The sequence below is a fragment of the Apteryx rowi genome, unplaced genomic scaffold (assembly GCF_003343035.1).
Source record: "Apteryx rowi isolate R43461 unplaced genomic scaffold, aptRow1 scaffold_75, whole genome shotgun sequence".
Taxonomy (NCBI): domain Eukaryota; kingdom Metazoa; phylum Chordata; class Aves; order Apterygiformes; family Apterygidae; genus Apteryx; species Apteryx rowi.
Genome location: NW_020451038.1, coordinates 1,790,919 through 1,804,395, shown reverse-complemented (window position 1 = coordinate 1,804,395; position 13,477 = coordinate 1,790,919). Strand labels below are relative to the sequence as shown.

Sequence of the window (13,477 nt, the reverse complement as noted above, 5' to 3'; positions counted from 1 at the left end):
TTGGCTTAAAGTGTCTGAATGCTCAAGACAAACAGTGTCATGATTCAAATAGCACAGTAAATGGGAGAATGTGCATCTTCTACAGTGTTTCCAGCTCTCCCTTATTCTGGGCTCTGAATTTGAGTTAACTTACCCCTTGAAGCCTGTCTTTGATACTGGAAATAAAGGTGCTTAAAACCTCACTAAAATGAAAAAAAAACAGCAAGTACAAAACAGACACGTGAGTTGCGGAGGTAGTTAGAGATCGAAAAGATCGCAGTAAACGCGAGACGTGAAACGCTGCCAGGCACAGCGCAGTGCATAACGTAAGCACAGCAATGCGCTCACTTCAGGGGATGTAACCCTTTGAAGCCACCTTGCTTGTTTTAGGAAAACATGAATACTACTACGTAGAGTAAGAAAAAAGAAAYATATATATATACACCCATACACACATATATTTGTTTTATTCTCCCACTTTTGGCCTAGCGTTTGTGCACCTCTTGGAAGTTTTAGAGTGCATTTACACAACTGCACATTAGGTGCTGGGCAGTTACCACTGCGCTAGCTCCCCCGGAAGGAGCCAGCCGTGGTGGAGGTGCCCTGCCAGTTGCTCGGATACATCCGTCTTATATTTGGACTAAAATAACTGTGGGAAAAATATGAAAAAAGCTTCASCATCAACAAAGCCCAGGCCAGGAGGAACAAATACGACAAATCCCTTTCTCCTGAGATTATGCCTGTGGTTTCTGTTATCCCTCCTTTTGAATTGAGGGAGCCTATCAGGACCCCAGCTATATTCACGATTAACCTATCAAACCAAAATGCAAGGACTGTTGCTAAGTGAAGCAATAACCTATTTCCTCTCTGAAGATTCAGGTCATTTTGAATTGATCATTTAGTGATCCAAATTGCAACCACCAAAAAGGGGGAGGCTAGGTAGAGTCTAATCACAAGGAGCAGGCAGGGCCTCCGAGATCTTTCTAGCATTATGTAAAGGAAGATGYTGATCTTAATAGTCAAACTTGCAGGGGATACAAATTGGTAAGTCATGCATTTATCTTTGTAAAGGTAATATAGCTATTTCTATAAAGTTGTTTCTAATCCTGGGAGTGAGTCTGGAGTTTAGAAAGAAGCACAATTCATTCAAAGAAGAAATAAAGGATAATTAAGAGTTTTGACAAAGCATTTAAAATAATTTGTTCATTCCTCATAATTCACTTACTTACAAAAAATCCTCTTCCTCTCTAACAGGCACTAAAGCATCACATTTGGCCTTATCAGAAGCACAGTGCCGTTGCAAAAGAGAGAGAGAAAGAGATACACAGTCTGATTCGGTTAAAGGCTTTTAACAAAAATATGTTTCACTTTGGATGTCACATTACAAAACGTACAGAGCTAAGAATTATTTATAGATCCACTGGGGAGCTTGCCATCTTTCACTTTTGAGATGGAAACTGCTGGCTTGTTCAATAAAGCCCTATAGGACCTACAGGTATATTAAATCCTTAACATCTGACAAAGAGCTCATTAGCAAATGAAACTTGCCTGTTAGCAAAAACACAGGTATAAAAATCTTGTATACAAGTAAAATTATAGAGAGATGTGTCRATATGTACAGATGTAATCATTGCATCTTCCACTGCCCACAAGTATGCTTGGCAGTCTCCTCCTCTGTCCTGATGTAAAGGCTGCCCTAACAGTCCCTTTGATCACTCGCAATACAGTCCACAAAAATTTGAGAAATATGGGCTTTAATAATCAATCAATACAGACAAAAAATCTGCTGATCAGATAAAGAAGGACAAAGGTAAATTCAGGTTATACTCTTTCTGGTCCTTGTGGCTTATGGCTGAAAGTGTTACATAAATCTCATTCCAAACAAACCCTAGTCTCTTATCCTGTGACTCTTTCCAATCAGAGATTATCTAAAACCCCAAAAGATACTTTTCTTGGAGAAATATGCAGCCARGCCATGCATGACTTTTAAGAGGGACAGAAGGAACTGCGGGGAGTGATAACCGCCTTCCCAGAAAGAGTTTACTCTGAATGTCTACATACCGGTCATATTTGTCCTTTATTTTGTTCTTATTCACTTCGAAATTTTCCAGGACRCTCTTCACTTTTCCTGCACCAAAATGAAGCAAACCTTTCTCTCTTGCATCTTCATCAAATAGSTGTGGTTTTGTCTGGTATTTGGTAAAAATACTGGGCTCACTCTGTCACAGAAAAAAAAAGAAAAATGTTGAACTATAAAAATAACRAGAACATTAATTAGCAAAAAACATTTGTGTACCAAGTGCTTTGCAGGCAGAGGGATCATAGTGATTGGACATAGATCAGCTTGGACAAGGAGATTAAGAATTTCACAAGATTATGGTTCACCCGGTGAACCTAGTTAGATCAGCCTCCTGTGGAGCTGAGCCCCAGCCTGAGCTCCCTCAAACTCAGGTTTTTCCCTCATTTGTGCTTATTTTCAGTCCATTGCAATCATCAGGTACGCACAGTTTTTTATGATATGCTGAACACAGACATAAATTAATTGCGGTGTTCCTCATAGCAGCACAAAAGTTCAGGGGAGAGCAAGTTGTGGAAAAGTTAAAGATGCCAGTGGGAGCTCCCTATACATTAATCTAAATAAAATCCCATTGCATTTCCTGTTGGAAGACATCATTTTGCTGCCAAGTAGCAACATCAGCAGACTGTAGATCAGTTTTTCACATGCTTCAATATACCTCTCAGACCAAGAAATTTAATATTAATAGGAAAGCTGTAAAGACCTCCTTCATCCTACAAACTACATCCTGCAGGCACTGTGTGACCAAAATGGAAATGCCTTTTCCTTAAAACATAAACAAATGCAAATTTCACTAGATTGTCGTTTTTCATCTTGAAGAGTGAATTTCTTTTTCTGTGTCTGATGAAAAGCTACTGCAGTTAACGGGCAAGATCTTCAGCAAAATGCAGAGGAGAGCAGATAGGATCGGGAGGCGAATGACTGCCTAGGGCCACAGAGCTGGCGCAATTACTCTTCCCTAATCTTTGCTGTCAGGTGTCTTTATTTGGATCCAGAGGTATCTGTTAGCGGTGAAGGAACTATTTTAGGGAGGCTGGTAACATCAGAAGCCACACGCTGTAGGAGAAAGATTTTGAGCATAGAAGCTCTTCAACCAAAATCATTCAAGCATCTGCCATAACAGCAATACAGCAAGTTAATTTTCAGTTTATGGAAGTAAATAGGAAAATACTGACTATCTCTGTCAGTCTTCCAGAAAGCTAATAAAGAGAAACACAGCACCGCTCACAGAAGGAGTAAATGGAATATTGTACCTTAGACAGCTGGTCTGAAGACATTAACTTGAGAATAATTTTATATCATTTTATCAATTTTAAAAATGCAGCAAAATAAAATAATACCTAACCCAATAACAGTCTGTTACAAATACTAGTTTTTTAGCTAACCAAGCAGATAGTTTGGTTAGTTACAGTAAATATGTACACTTTTTACAGGATCCAAAGATATTTGATCTCACGAGTTATTAACATTTTCTGGAGGCAGGGAATTTTAATCCCTGTTTGCAGTATTTTGCATGAATTCTGAATTGTCGCTGTGTCCCTGCATGGGGCTAAATGAGAGGGGGAGACTCACGTCCTGGGAGTTTTGCTGGCCCAACTGGGTGCCCAGCTCCAGCGGCGCCGCAGACAACTGCGCGTTCTCCGGGCAGAACTGGGAGCCGAAGAGGAGCTGGGAATCGCTCAGACTTGAGTAATCGCTAGGCGCGCTGCCCCGAACGGAAAACTTATTGGGCCTGAAACAAGGCAGAGCAGGTTGTGAATTAAATTGTGAATCAAGCAATTAAAAAGCAAAAGACTAGAAATGCCAAGCAGACTGGCTGCAACCGCTCCAGCACGGCCTGCCCCMCCTTGCTCGTTTTCCCTCTTCGTTTGGAGGGCTCCGTGCCTACAACCGGGGAACTTTTAACGCTATATGAGTACTCGTAGCCCACTGCAATGCAAAGTCACTGCTCCTCTGCCCAGCACGTGTTTAACCATGACGTGCTCAGCTCTTTCTCCTTGCTCGGTTGCTCAGTCCTAGCTTGAGGGACACCTTGGGGCTTGCTTCTGTTTCATTAGAAATATTTCACATGCAAGATCATGCCTCTCAAAAGTTCTCTTGATTTTCCCTGAGGGTGACCCCAAYAAACCCTTTCTGGCTAGCCTTGATTTTGTACTACATTTCTCTGTTTCTGCTCCTCTTCATGGACACTGCTTCTGCCAATTTATCGCCGAGGCTTGTGGAGTGATGCCAGGTTCCCTCTTACAAAGGTTTCCACACACGGCTGTACCGCTTCTCATTTTGTCAGAGGCTGCTTTCAATTTTTTTTCCTAGGAAAGGAGCTGGCTTTTTCATTTTTCACACGGTCAGTACTCCATCGCCCCGTCTTTGCAAGGTCTGATGGAGCACTCAGGCTAGGCCCAAACGTAAGGAATGTGGGGCCAGGTTTATACTCCCATCCCTGTTTTTTAAGCTAATGAAATGAAAGAGATGTGTTGCTTCCTTTGGTGCTGTTCTCGGGAGCAATGGGTGAAACCCCCAGGGGCTGAGCGAGCCTTTCCTCCACCCTGCGCCTCACTGCGCAAAGCCTTACCCCAGCCTGCCCCGGGGAACAAAAATCTCATTATATAACATTTCTTAAAAAGGGACAAGAAAACAGACCCAATTAGTTCAAATCGAAAGGTTTACTAATAAATCACAAAGACTTTCTTGTGATCGTGCCTGGTAAAACACGGGTGAACAGAACTGAGAATTACAGATCAAAATTAATGGAAGAGACTCTCAGGCAGGGTTTTCCTTCTCTATGAAATCATATAACTAAAGGAAAAAGGAACAGGAGACTCACTCACATGTCTAAGAAAAGATGATCACCGCAATGTTTATTAGCAGTGAAATTTGCAGTTAATCTCCGGTTTTGGAAAGAGCCCAAACATCATAAATACACACAACGGAAAAAGGATTTAGTAGGAGTGGTTGAACTGTTCAGGCCCCCTCTTCTTTATTTAGTGGAGTCAGTGACAATATCATATTAATACTTTTGGCTTTGAACCCACTGAGTCCACTGAGTTGCAGACAAAAATAGACAGATGAGCTCTGAGGTTCTGGATCCTCAAAAAGTCCCATATATCTGCTTGAATTCAAAACTTCTCCCTTGACCTGCCTGAAGACCCCAAATCTAATTTCAAAAGATCTGAATATAACTTTTACTGTCACAGCTTCTTGTTTCCTTCTCAGCTAAACTTTTGCTAAATTAAAAAAAAGAAAAAAACCACCCAACCCCACGGTGAGCCGCGGCTGCCGAATGCCGGCGTGTCAGGAAGGGATGTGAGCTCGCAGGCTGCCGCAGCCCCACGTGGACAGGACCCCGGCTTACAACGGCAGCATTACAGCTCCTGCACCAGTCTGCTATATCCTCCCCCATTTCAGGCAAGGGAAACTCTCTCCTAGTTTGGGGAACGGTTTTTACAATCCCTAAGTGTTTTAATGGCAACATATAGTTCCATACTCCCCTTTCAAAGTGTCTGGTACAATCAGCGGATTTCACATCCCATAACCTGCTCGTTTTCTCAGTCCCTTTATATTATTTAATGTCCAAACCACAAGTTTCCTATAATAAAGAGTTTTTATTACGGATGTTCTGAGGAGCATTGCAGCCCAGAGGACTTTATGGGCCACGTGACTTCCCCACCTCGCCGTGCACTGGTGCTATGACCAAAAAAGGCTGTCAAAAGCTCCAGAGTCTCATTTTTCTGTCTTACATCCAGTATCCCAGTGAGTAGTTCAGGAACGATGACACTTCTGCTAATTATGGGGGGAGAGAAAACAGCTGTCTCTCCTGACCACACTCGTTCCCCTGAGCAGCAGATTTCTTTCTCCCTTGCTTAACGCAGCTAGTGATTAATATCCTAACACGAGCATCTGCACAAGGCATCAGCGTGGCCACGCTTGGGCCCAGGCCAGCCCGCGATGGTGAAATCGGACAACCACGGCTTTTCTAACCACCTGACCGTTTCTTTCAGGATTCCTGAGCTTCATGGATCCATGATCCGTCCTAAATATAAACGCTTCCTTATAAACAGCGGGGAGACATTCTAGATATCTAATTCCCGTTGGAAGTCCCAGTTAGGTGATGCAATAGTTCGTCTCAGGAGGACTCAGCTTTCTGCTGCAGTGAGCCATCTCCTGAGTCCTTTGTGCATTTGTGCCAGTAGGGGTCCCATGTTATATGCACTAGGATCTGTGTCCCGTACAAAAAAGATTTAGGAATAAGACAAGTGCAGTCATAAGTTCTTGGGAGCTACAAAAGCGCTAAATCATATCCCGCTGACCGATGGAATCGGTTCTTTTTCCCACCTAGCTTTATGCAAGGTATTGCAATATTGGCAACTCTAACACTTTCTGTAATATGAGCATGCTGAAAAATGTGCAGCCCTCTGCATATCTGGGGAGTCAACTAGTTCTTCACCGTCTCAGTTTCCATGTTGTCAGTGGGAATTCCCCCTCTGCAAGGTAAGTCGCATTCTTTTGGAAGGAGCTTCTTTCATTTCTTTGAGTTCCGATTTCCACCACCAAACATTTCATGATGACTGTATGCAAATATATCGCCTTTCATTCAAAGGTTTTACCTTGCCTCAAAATAGCTGGCAGATACAATGGACCAAAAGAAATCCACCATGCAATACTCCCTTCTTGTGTTTCTTAGATATTTATAGGTGCGTGGACAAGCTAAAAATCTATAAATTGTCAAAGGCCTCATCTGGCAATAGAAACAATTTTTACCCTGTTGTTTGGATCCATCCCTACTTGCCAATACTAAATTTTAAGAGTCAGTTGGAAAAGCAAACTCAGTGTTAGAATAACATTTGTTCACGGTGCTGCAGCAGGCTCCTGTAAGCGATTKTATTTCGTTCTATCATCCACACTGAATCTGTGCCAACATCCTTCTTCTGCAGAAGCCTGGTGGATGAAGCTCACTTATGCCTTCCTGATATATTTCTTCACCATGCAATAAGGCTTCTTGCCTAAAGAAGTGGTCTTTTACTCCTGGTAATGATCCTGAGTTGCATCAGTGCAACAGAAGTGCCTTTTTTCCTGATTCCTGTCCAGAAAATCTCTGAGCTCATTCTGCTCCTTCTCATTTAGGGACCAGGGCTGTGTCACAACAAATCCACGGGAAAATCTGGCAGCTCCTTCTCACCTACTTTCCTCATAGCTTTATTCTATATCTATAGGAAGTGACTCCAGTTCTGCCATGCTCTTCTCGCTGTTACTTCTTGCTGGCTGCCAAAGCGTTCAGCGAACGAGCAAGGATCAGTGTGTGCTTTGGGTGCAGAAGAGCTTTAGCATCCAGTGGCGTTTTAAAGAATTTTAACTGCTATTGCAGCTTCCAGCCATGCACTGTCTGTCCACTGGGAACTGCCATGGCATCAAACTATCCGTCTGTTTTCTGTCCTCTGGAACGGAACGACTTGTTCGCTGGAAATCATTTGTTTTGTTTGAGCCATATCTTAAAAGAAACTTCTACAAACAGATTTTGTAAGACACCTTCTTGGCCCAGACCCTAATGTATTAACCACAATGAAATCCTTATAGGTTATCAGCTCAAACACTGCCTCCGGTTCCGGATTTTAGGCTCAAATTCCTTGTGGTCTTGTTTTAATTCCTCAAGGTCATTTTTAATTTCTATGAGCAATTCAATTATTTGTTCAAATGTGATTCAATCCTCTCTAAACATTCCTCACCTTGGAAACCACGTTACCCCTTTTGTCCCGAGCAGTGAGCCTGTCGCCAGGGCCTCTCAGGTCCTTTCCGTTACGAGGAGATTATGGACGGGGAGTCAGAGATTTCTTTGGAGCAGCCTCRTTTACTTACACCAAATTTATTCCTGACCATATTAGGAATTAGACATCTGGAGACAGTTTTTTTTGCCCCCCCATCTGGAGCCATCTTCCAGGCTGCACGCTACACTTAAAGCCACAGTTTCTGATTCCTCTAAGGCTCTGGATTTTTTATGGCTGCTCTCTCAGTCATTGATCTGGCTCTCTCCTTCATTTGCTCCCAATTCTGGGACTTTCAGACAACTTCAAAACATGTGGGCCTGCTACGTGGGCTGGAATTTCATGAAACAATTGAATGAGGCTGTAAAACTTGAAAGTTTTTTCTCAGCAGCAGAAATAAGCCATTATATAGAGTAATAGCTCAAGCAGGCCTTAACTTAGAGATCTTTTTTGAATGCTGCTTTAATATTTTCATCATATGTTRGCCTGACACTCTCTGGCAGGCTTTCTGCTTCTGATGTGTTTGAAAGTGGGTTTATTAGTTTTTATGCCTTTAGCAAGTTACTCTTTTTTTTTTTTTCCCCTCATGGAACAATATAATTCTGGTAAATTCAATGTAAAATATTTTATTTTCTATTCTTCTCTTTGATAAAACTTCTTGAAGGATGTCTTCTCATTTTCAGTAGTCTTCTTTACCATGCTACTTAAGCATGCCAGTCCCGTACTCACAAGTCTCATTTGCTAGCTGGTACACATTTGTTCTGAGCTTCAATATGAGGTCTAAATAATCTCTATGCCTCAGGCAAGCATTTAACCCTTTTGGCTGTCCCTTTTAATTTCTTTGAGCAAGCTTCCTTATTTCTATGTCAATCCCTTTTTTTTTTGAAATTAAATATTTCTGTAGTGGATTTTTGGCTTCTGTTGCTCCTGCAGAAATGTTGATTTCAGCTCATTATCATCTCTTTTATGGTAGCACTACAGTAGTGATATTCTGAATGAGGGTTTTGTGCTCAGCTCAGGATCAAGGCAAGCATATTTTTCCCCTGGGAGTTCCCTGGTTTAGGCAGGTATTTATGGTGTCTGAAAATGTAGTTTCAGCCTCACACCCTGGTGACGCTAATCCAGTCGATAAAAGGCTAATTGAAGTATCACTGCTACCGTGACTGCTGTTCCCGGATCCTCGGTGATCTCTCTTAGCATGCCCTTCTGGCGGCGCAGTCAGCAGTACACACCTAATACTACACTTTGCCTAATTAGGTCTGGCATTTCAATCCAAAAAAATTGTGTTGTTTATCCATACAATTAAATTGATCCTAAGCTTTCCCCACTGTACAGCACTATTGGCATCACCTCCTCCCACTTCCTTAAATAATGGCACCCTGATATTACCGTGTCAAACTGATGATCTTCCTTCTGCTAAGTTTCTAAGATGCCTATTATGTCAACAAATGTATTTAAAACAAGGGACCCCTGTTCCCCCACCCTATTTTCTTAGGCTTCCAGCACTTACAGAGAAGCACATGTGCGTCCGACAGAATAAATTACAAATAAAACTCCAAGTCTCCAGCCTGCTCTGAGACACAGCGAGCAGCACGGAGAGAAAGGAAGCACAGTAGGTTCACAGTAAATCATCCCTTCTCTGGGGTTTCGGCAGAAATTATCGTGACGTCATGGTATCGCTGCAGTTCTGCATTTCTGATGGAACTGGTGACAGCTGCTCTCAAAAGTGACACCCTGCCTCAAGCTTGCAAAGAACGAACAGCATGGTTTGCATCCTGCCAACATTACATGCTAATTTTACGTTTCATTTTAAAGGTCCCTCAAAGACGGTGTTCTGGGAATTCTATATCATATCCTGCTGTAGTGAGAAATGTTTCTAGTAACAGGATAAGTGAGCTGGGAAAAAGTAATTAACACCTTTTCCCACTATTTCAAATACTCACACGCATGCTCACACTCCTATGTGTGAACTTTTCTCTCCCTTTAGAAAAAGCTGATTTGCCTGCTGAGAGCCTGCTCCTTCCTCTTAACTTCTCCAAAAACCCAGCTGCATTTTCAGTAATGTTTTATGCCCTATTTGACCCTTGCAACTCACTTGCAAAAAATAAGGTGGAATGGTGAGGAACAGGTGTTAAAATCTTTTCTGTGTTTTTTGTTTTTTTTTTCCTGCATTAATAAACTAGTTAAAATTAAAGGAAGGGAAGACATTGTAGCTGACAGGACACATGGGAGGAGGAAGGAACTCAAATGATCACCTACCGGCACCTGTACTTCTTCTCGTCATTTCCCTTCCTACTGCATGACTCTACAGAATATTATAGATACATACTCTTCACTAAGTTTCCTCTGTTCATTCTCTGACCAGAATGAAAGTCATGGGTTTCCGGGCTATACTTAAATGTAACTAACTACTTTAAAATAAATAAATAAAAAAGAAAGCTGCGGGTACCAAGAAGACAATAGAATTATGCAAAGCATATTTATAAAGAACAAATCGTGACAGACATAAACACGCTTTTCTCTGGATTAGCTCCCCTTTGACCCCTGCATCTGTGCAAAATTCAATTAATTCATGTGCATGTGACAAGTACTTTTATAATGGGCAAGTAAGCTATTATTATGTTTTCATTATCATCCATCRTCATGCTAATATCAGGCCAAAGAGACCATGTGACTAAAACTGTGAATGCAGGTCTTATGTAACTGGCTTTTTTTAACTAACAGAGGCTCAGAGGACCAAATACATCAATTAGCTTCTCAGGAGTAAAACAAGGGATAAGTCTAGCTCTATTTTTTAGCTATGTGGTGCAAAAGATAGTATTCTGCTATAGATAATGTAGCACTTCTTAAGTATTTGCTCTCCAGATATTTACACCCAAATAACATTTGTTGTTTCATTATATATTGTAGATGTGGGCAGTTCTATCTGCTCTTTGACTTCTATTTGAAAAAAAAAAGTGTCATACATAGAAATGCAATATACAGAATAATTTTAGAGTTACATAATGTGCAATGATATTGCACATCATGATTCATTTTATCTATTCTCTCCATAAAGCAAGAAGGGACCATTTAAGTCACTTATCTAAGTGTTGCATAAGACAGGCCACAAGACTTTCCTGCATGAATTCCTGCTTGAACCATACAACAGTTTTTAGAACAGCTTTTAGCAGAGCAGCCAGTGCTGATTTTAAAATTCCCTGCAATGGTAAATCTATTGGAGTGCTTAGTAGCTGAGAGTAACGCAGACACAAACAGAATCACAGAATGGGTTAATTAACAGACAATAATTAACCACGGATTAATTCTAGATATATTTCCTGTAGTTCACTCAGCTGTTTCTCCCTGCCTCTTTACAATGCAGTGACTATACAAGTGGGGCAGAGTCTCCAGCTAGTCTCCAGGAATATGAAGCCACAACAACCAAACGATATGGTTCATTTTCCAGCTGTCAGATTACCTCTTAGCTTAATTCCCTTGCAAAGTTTCTACCTCTTCCTATTCTAAACCAAGAGAGGAAAACAGCCGGAAAAGCAATGAAAAGTTAGGAACTGGGGCAAAGTGGCCATTTCTCTTTACTCAACCCATCCCGTGTTTGAACCATGGAGACTAATCCGAACTGTTCTGCACCATCTGCCACCACCTTTGCGAGAGTACTAACGCGGACGGAATAACCTGCTATTCCTTAGGAAGCCCCTGCCCATACATCATGGTCCTGCTGGTGCGCAGGGAGCTTACTTCTGGACAGCCATGCTCCATAGCCAGCTCAGCATCCCGTTCCCCAGGATAAGCTCACCATCCTGCAGACACGGACTACTCCGGATGGCTTTCCCATAGGTACGGCAGATCCACAGGGAGGTTTTGGTCTCACAGAGGCTGAATGGAGATGTTCTTCTCCTCATCTGGCTGTGGAGCACCTAAGTCTAAGCATGGCTGCTAATTTAGGTGCCTCTGCTGACTGCGCAGGTTAGTTGAGATATATCCAGACCATCCTGTTTGCCTCAACTCAGCCTATCAAGGGATCCTGCTAGCTCTGTGTCAAAAGACCTGTAGCCATTATTTTCTATTCTGTGATCTTTATAACATTTATATATTTTAACAGTAATTATTCCATGTTTTTTCTAGGTAGTAATAGTAGCAGACAGCACAAAATCACGTACTGAACTGTGTGAGATTCCACCAGAAATGGAAGTCCTTGATATTTCTGATTCAAAATTACATTTAAGATATGTCAGTTAGCTAAGTTTCTGTTGAATTAATGTGTCCCATATTATTTATTTTATCATTCTAGATTCTTAATGAACTACCATGTACTATTATCTCACATTTTAACAGAAGTTTTAACCTTGGGTTAACACCATACTCTTTACCAACCAAACTTAAATTGCATCTTATCGCATCTAGGTATCAAGTTAGTTTGACAAGATCTCTGCATGAATTCTCTGTATGAATTAGCATTCACTACAGTGAATGAAAGGAAGATAACATAATCTAGCCCCATATGAACCTTTTTTTTGATTTTGCCCAGGACTAACATGGGAAAAAAACTATCATTATCTGGGTCATCCTGTCTATCTCCAAATATTGGGGTTTATTTGTAATCCCCACAATTATACAAAGTAGCTTAAAATGATCATTAAAGGTTCCTATGGCTCCTCGGTCAATTGTTTTAAGACTCATAAATTCAAGTAATTGGACCATTAAAATGCCTAACTTGAGTAAATGCTGTTAAACATGCAAAATTTTGGTAAACCCAAGAATTTTTTAACACCGACAGTACAAAAACCTCCAAAATATGTCATTCAGGTTGAAGGACTGTGTATACAATTTCCTTATAAACCTTACCGAGCGGCTTTTGTGCTCGACAGACTCTGTAGCGCAAACTGTGCGCTGGAAATCACGCAGCCTCACGCGCGCAGCCTGCAGTTATTTTACGTGGCAATAAAGCAATTTCTTAAGCCCAGGAGCAGGTTAGAATCCAGACCAGCGGCACCGATTTAAGGGCCCGTGTTGGGGCTGGGCTCTTCCAAAAGCCTGCCGGGCTTTTCCCCCCGGCCGCCGGGATAAACCTGCCGTGGCCCTACGGACCCGGCAGCCGACGGGGATGCTCTGGTTTGTTTGGCTCCTCCGGGCAGGGGCAGCTGCCGCGCGTTTTCCGGCACGCTCCTGGGGGCAGCTACCCCGGCCCTTCGGCACAGCCCCAACGCCGTCCGGGTGATTTGAGCGTTACAAACACACACAAAAAAAGCAGTAAAAGCATATGGCGCTTACTTACCCCGTGGCTGTCGGAGTGCTGAACATCTCCTTGATGTTCCAGACATTAAAATTCATCTTGGGCGACCGACGGCTGAAAAACGAAAGAGAAATACGTGGGAGCGACCGAGTGGCTTTGCCGGAGAAAAACGCAGCACCTTTTGCTGCCGCTGGCAGCAGAACCCCCCCAAAACAGCAGAAACTCCCCAGTTTTGGCTACCGTCGCCAGAAAGGGGGCAGGGGGCAGGGGGCGTCGGGGCCAGGGCCAGCCTAGGCCCCACGGCCGCCCGGCCCGGCCCTCCCCGCACTCACCCCTCGGCCAGCAGCGTGGGGCGCCCCGGGGCCGCCAGCGTGGGGCGTCCGCTGCCTCCGCCACGGGCTGCGACCTGTGCCCCACTGCGCCCGCAGGGCC

The 13,477-nt window shown here is 42.7% G+C and overlaps 1 protein-coding gene across 1 annotated transcript in view; it reads right to left on the bottom strand.

Annotated features, from left to right (window-relative positions):
* KLHDC8B (kelch domain containing 8B) overlaps positions 1–13,477 on the bottom strand; it is a 32,572-nt gene that overhangs the window by 11,391 nt on the left and 7,704 nt on the right. The window contains exon 1 of the mRNA XM_026088011.1: positions 134–146. The gene's annotated coding sequence lies outside the window, so the exon portion shown is untranslated. Of the gene's footprint in view, positions 1–133 lie in introns of the transcript that reaches the window.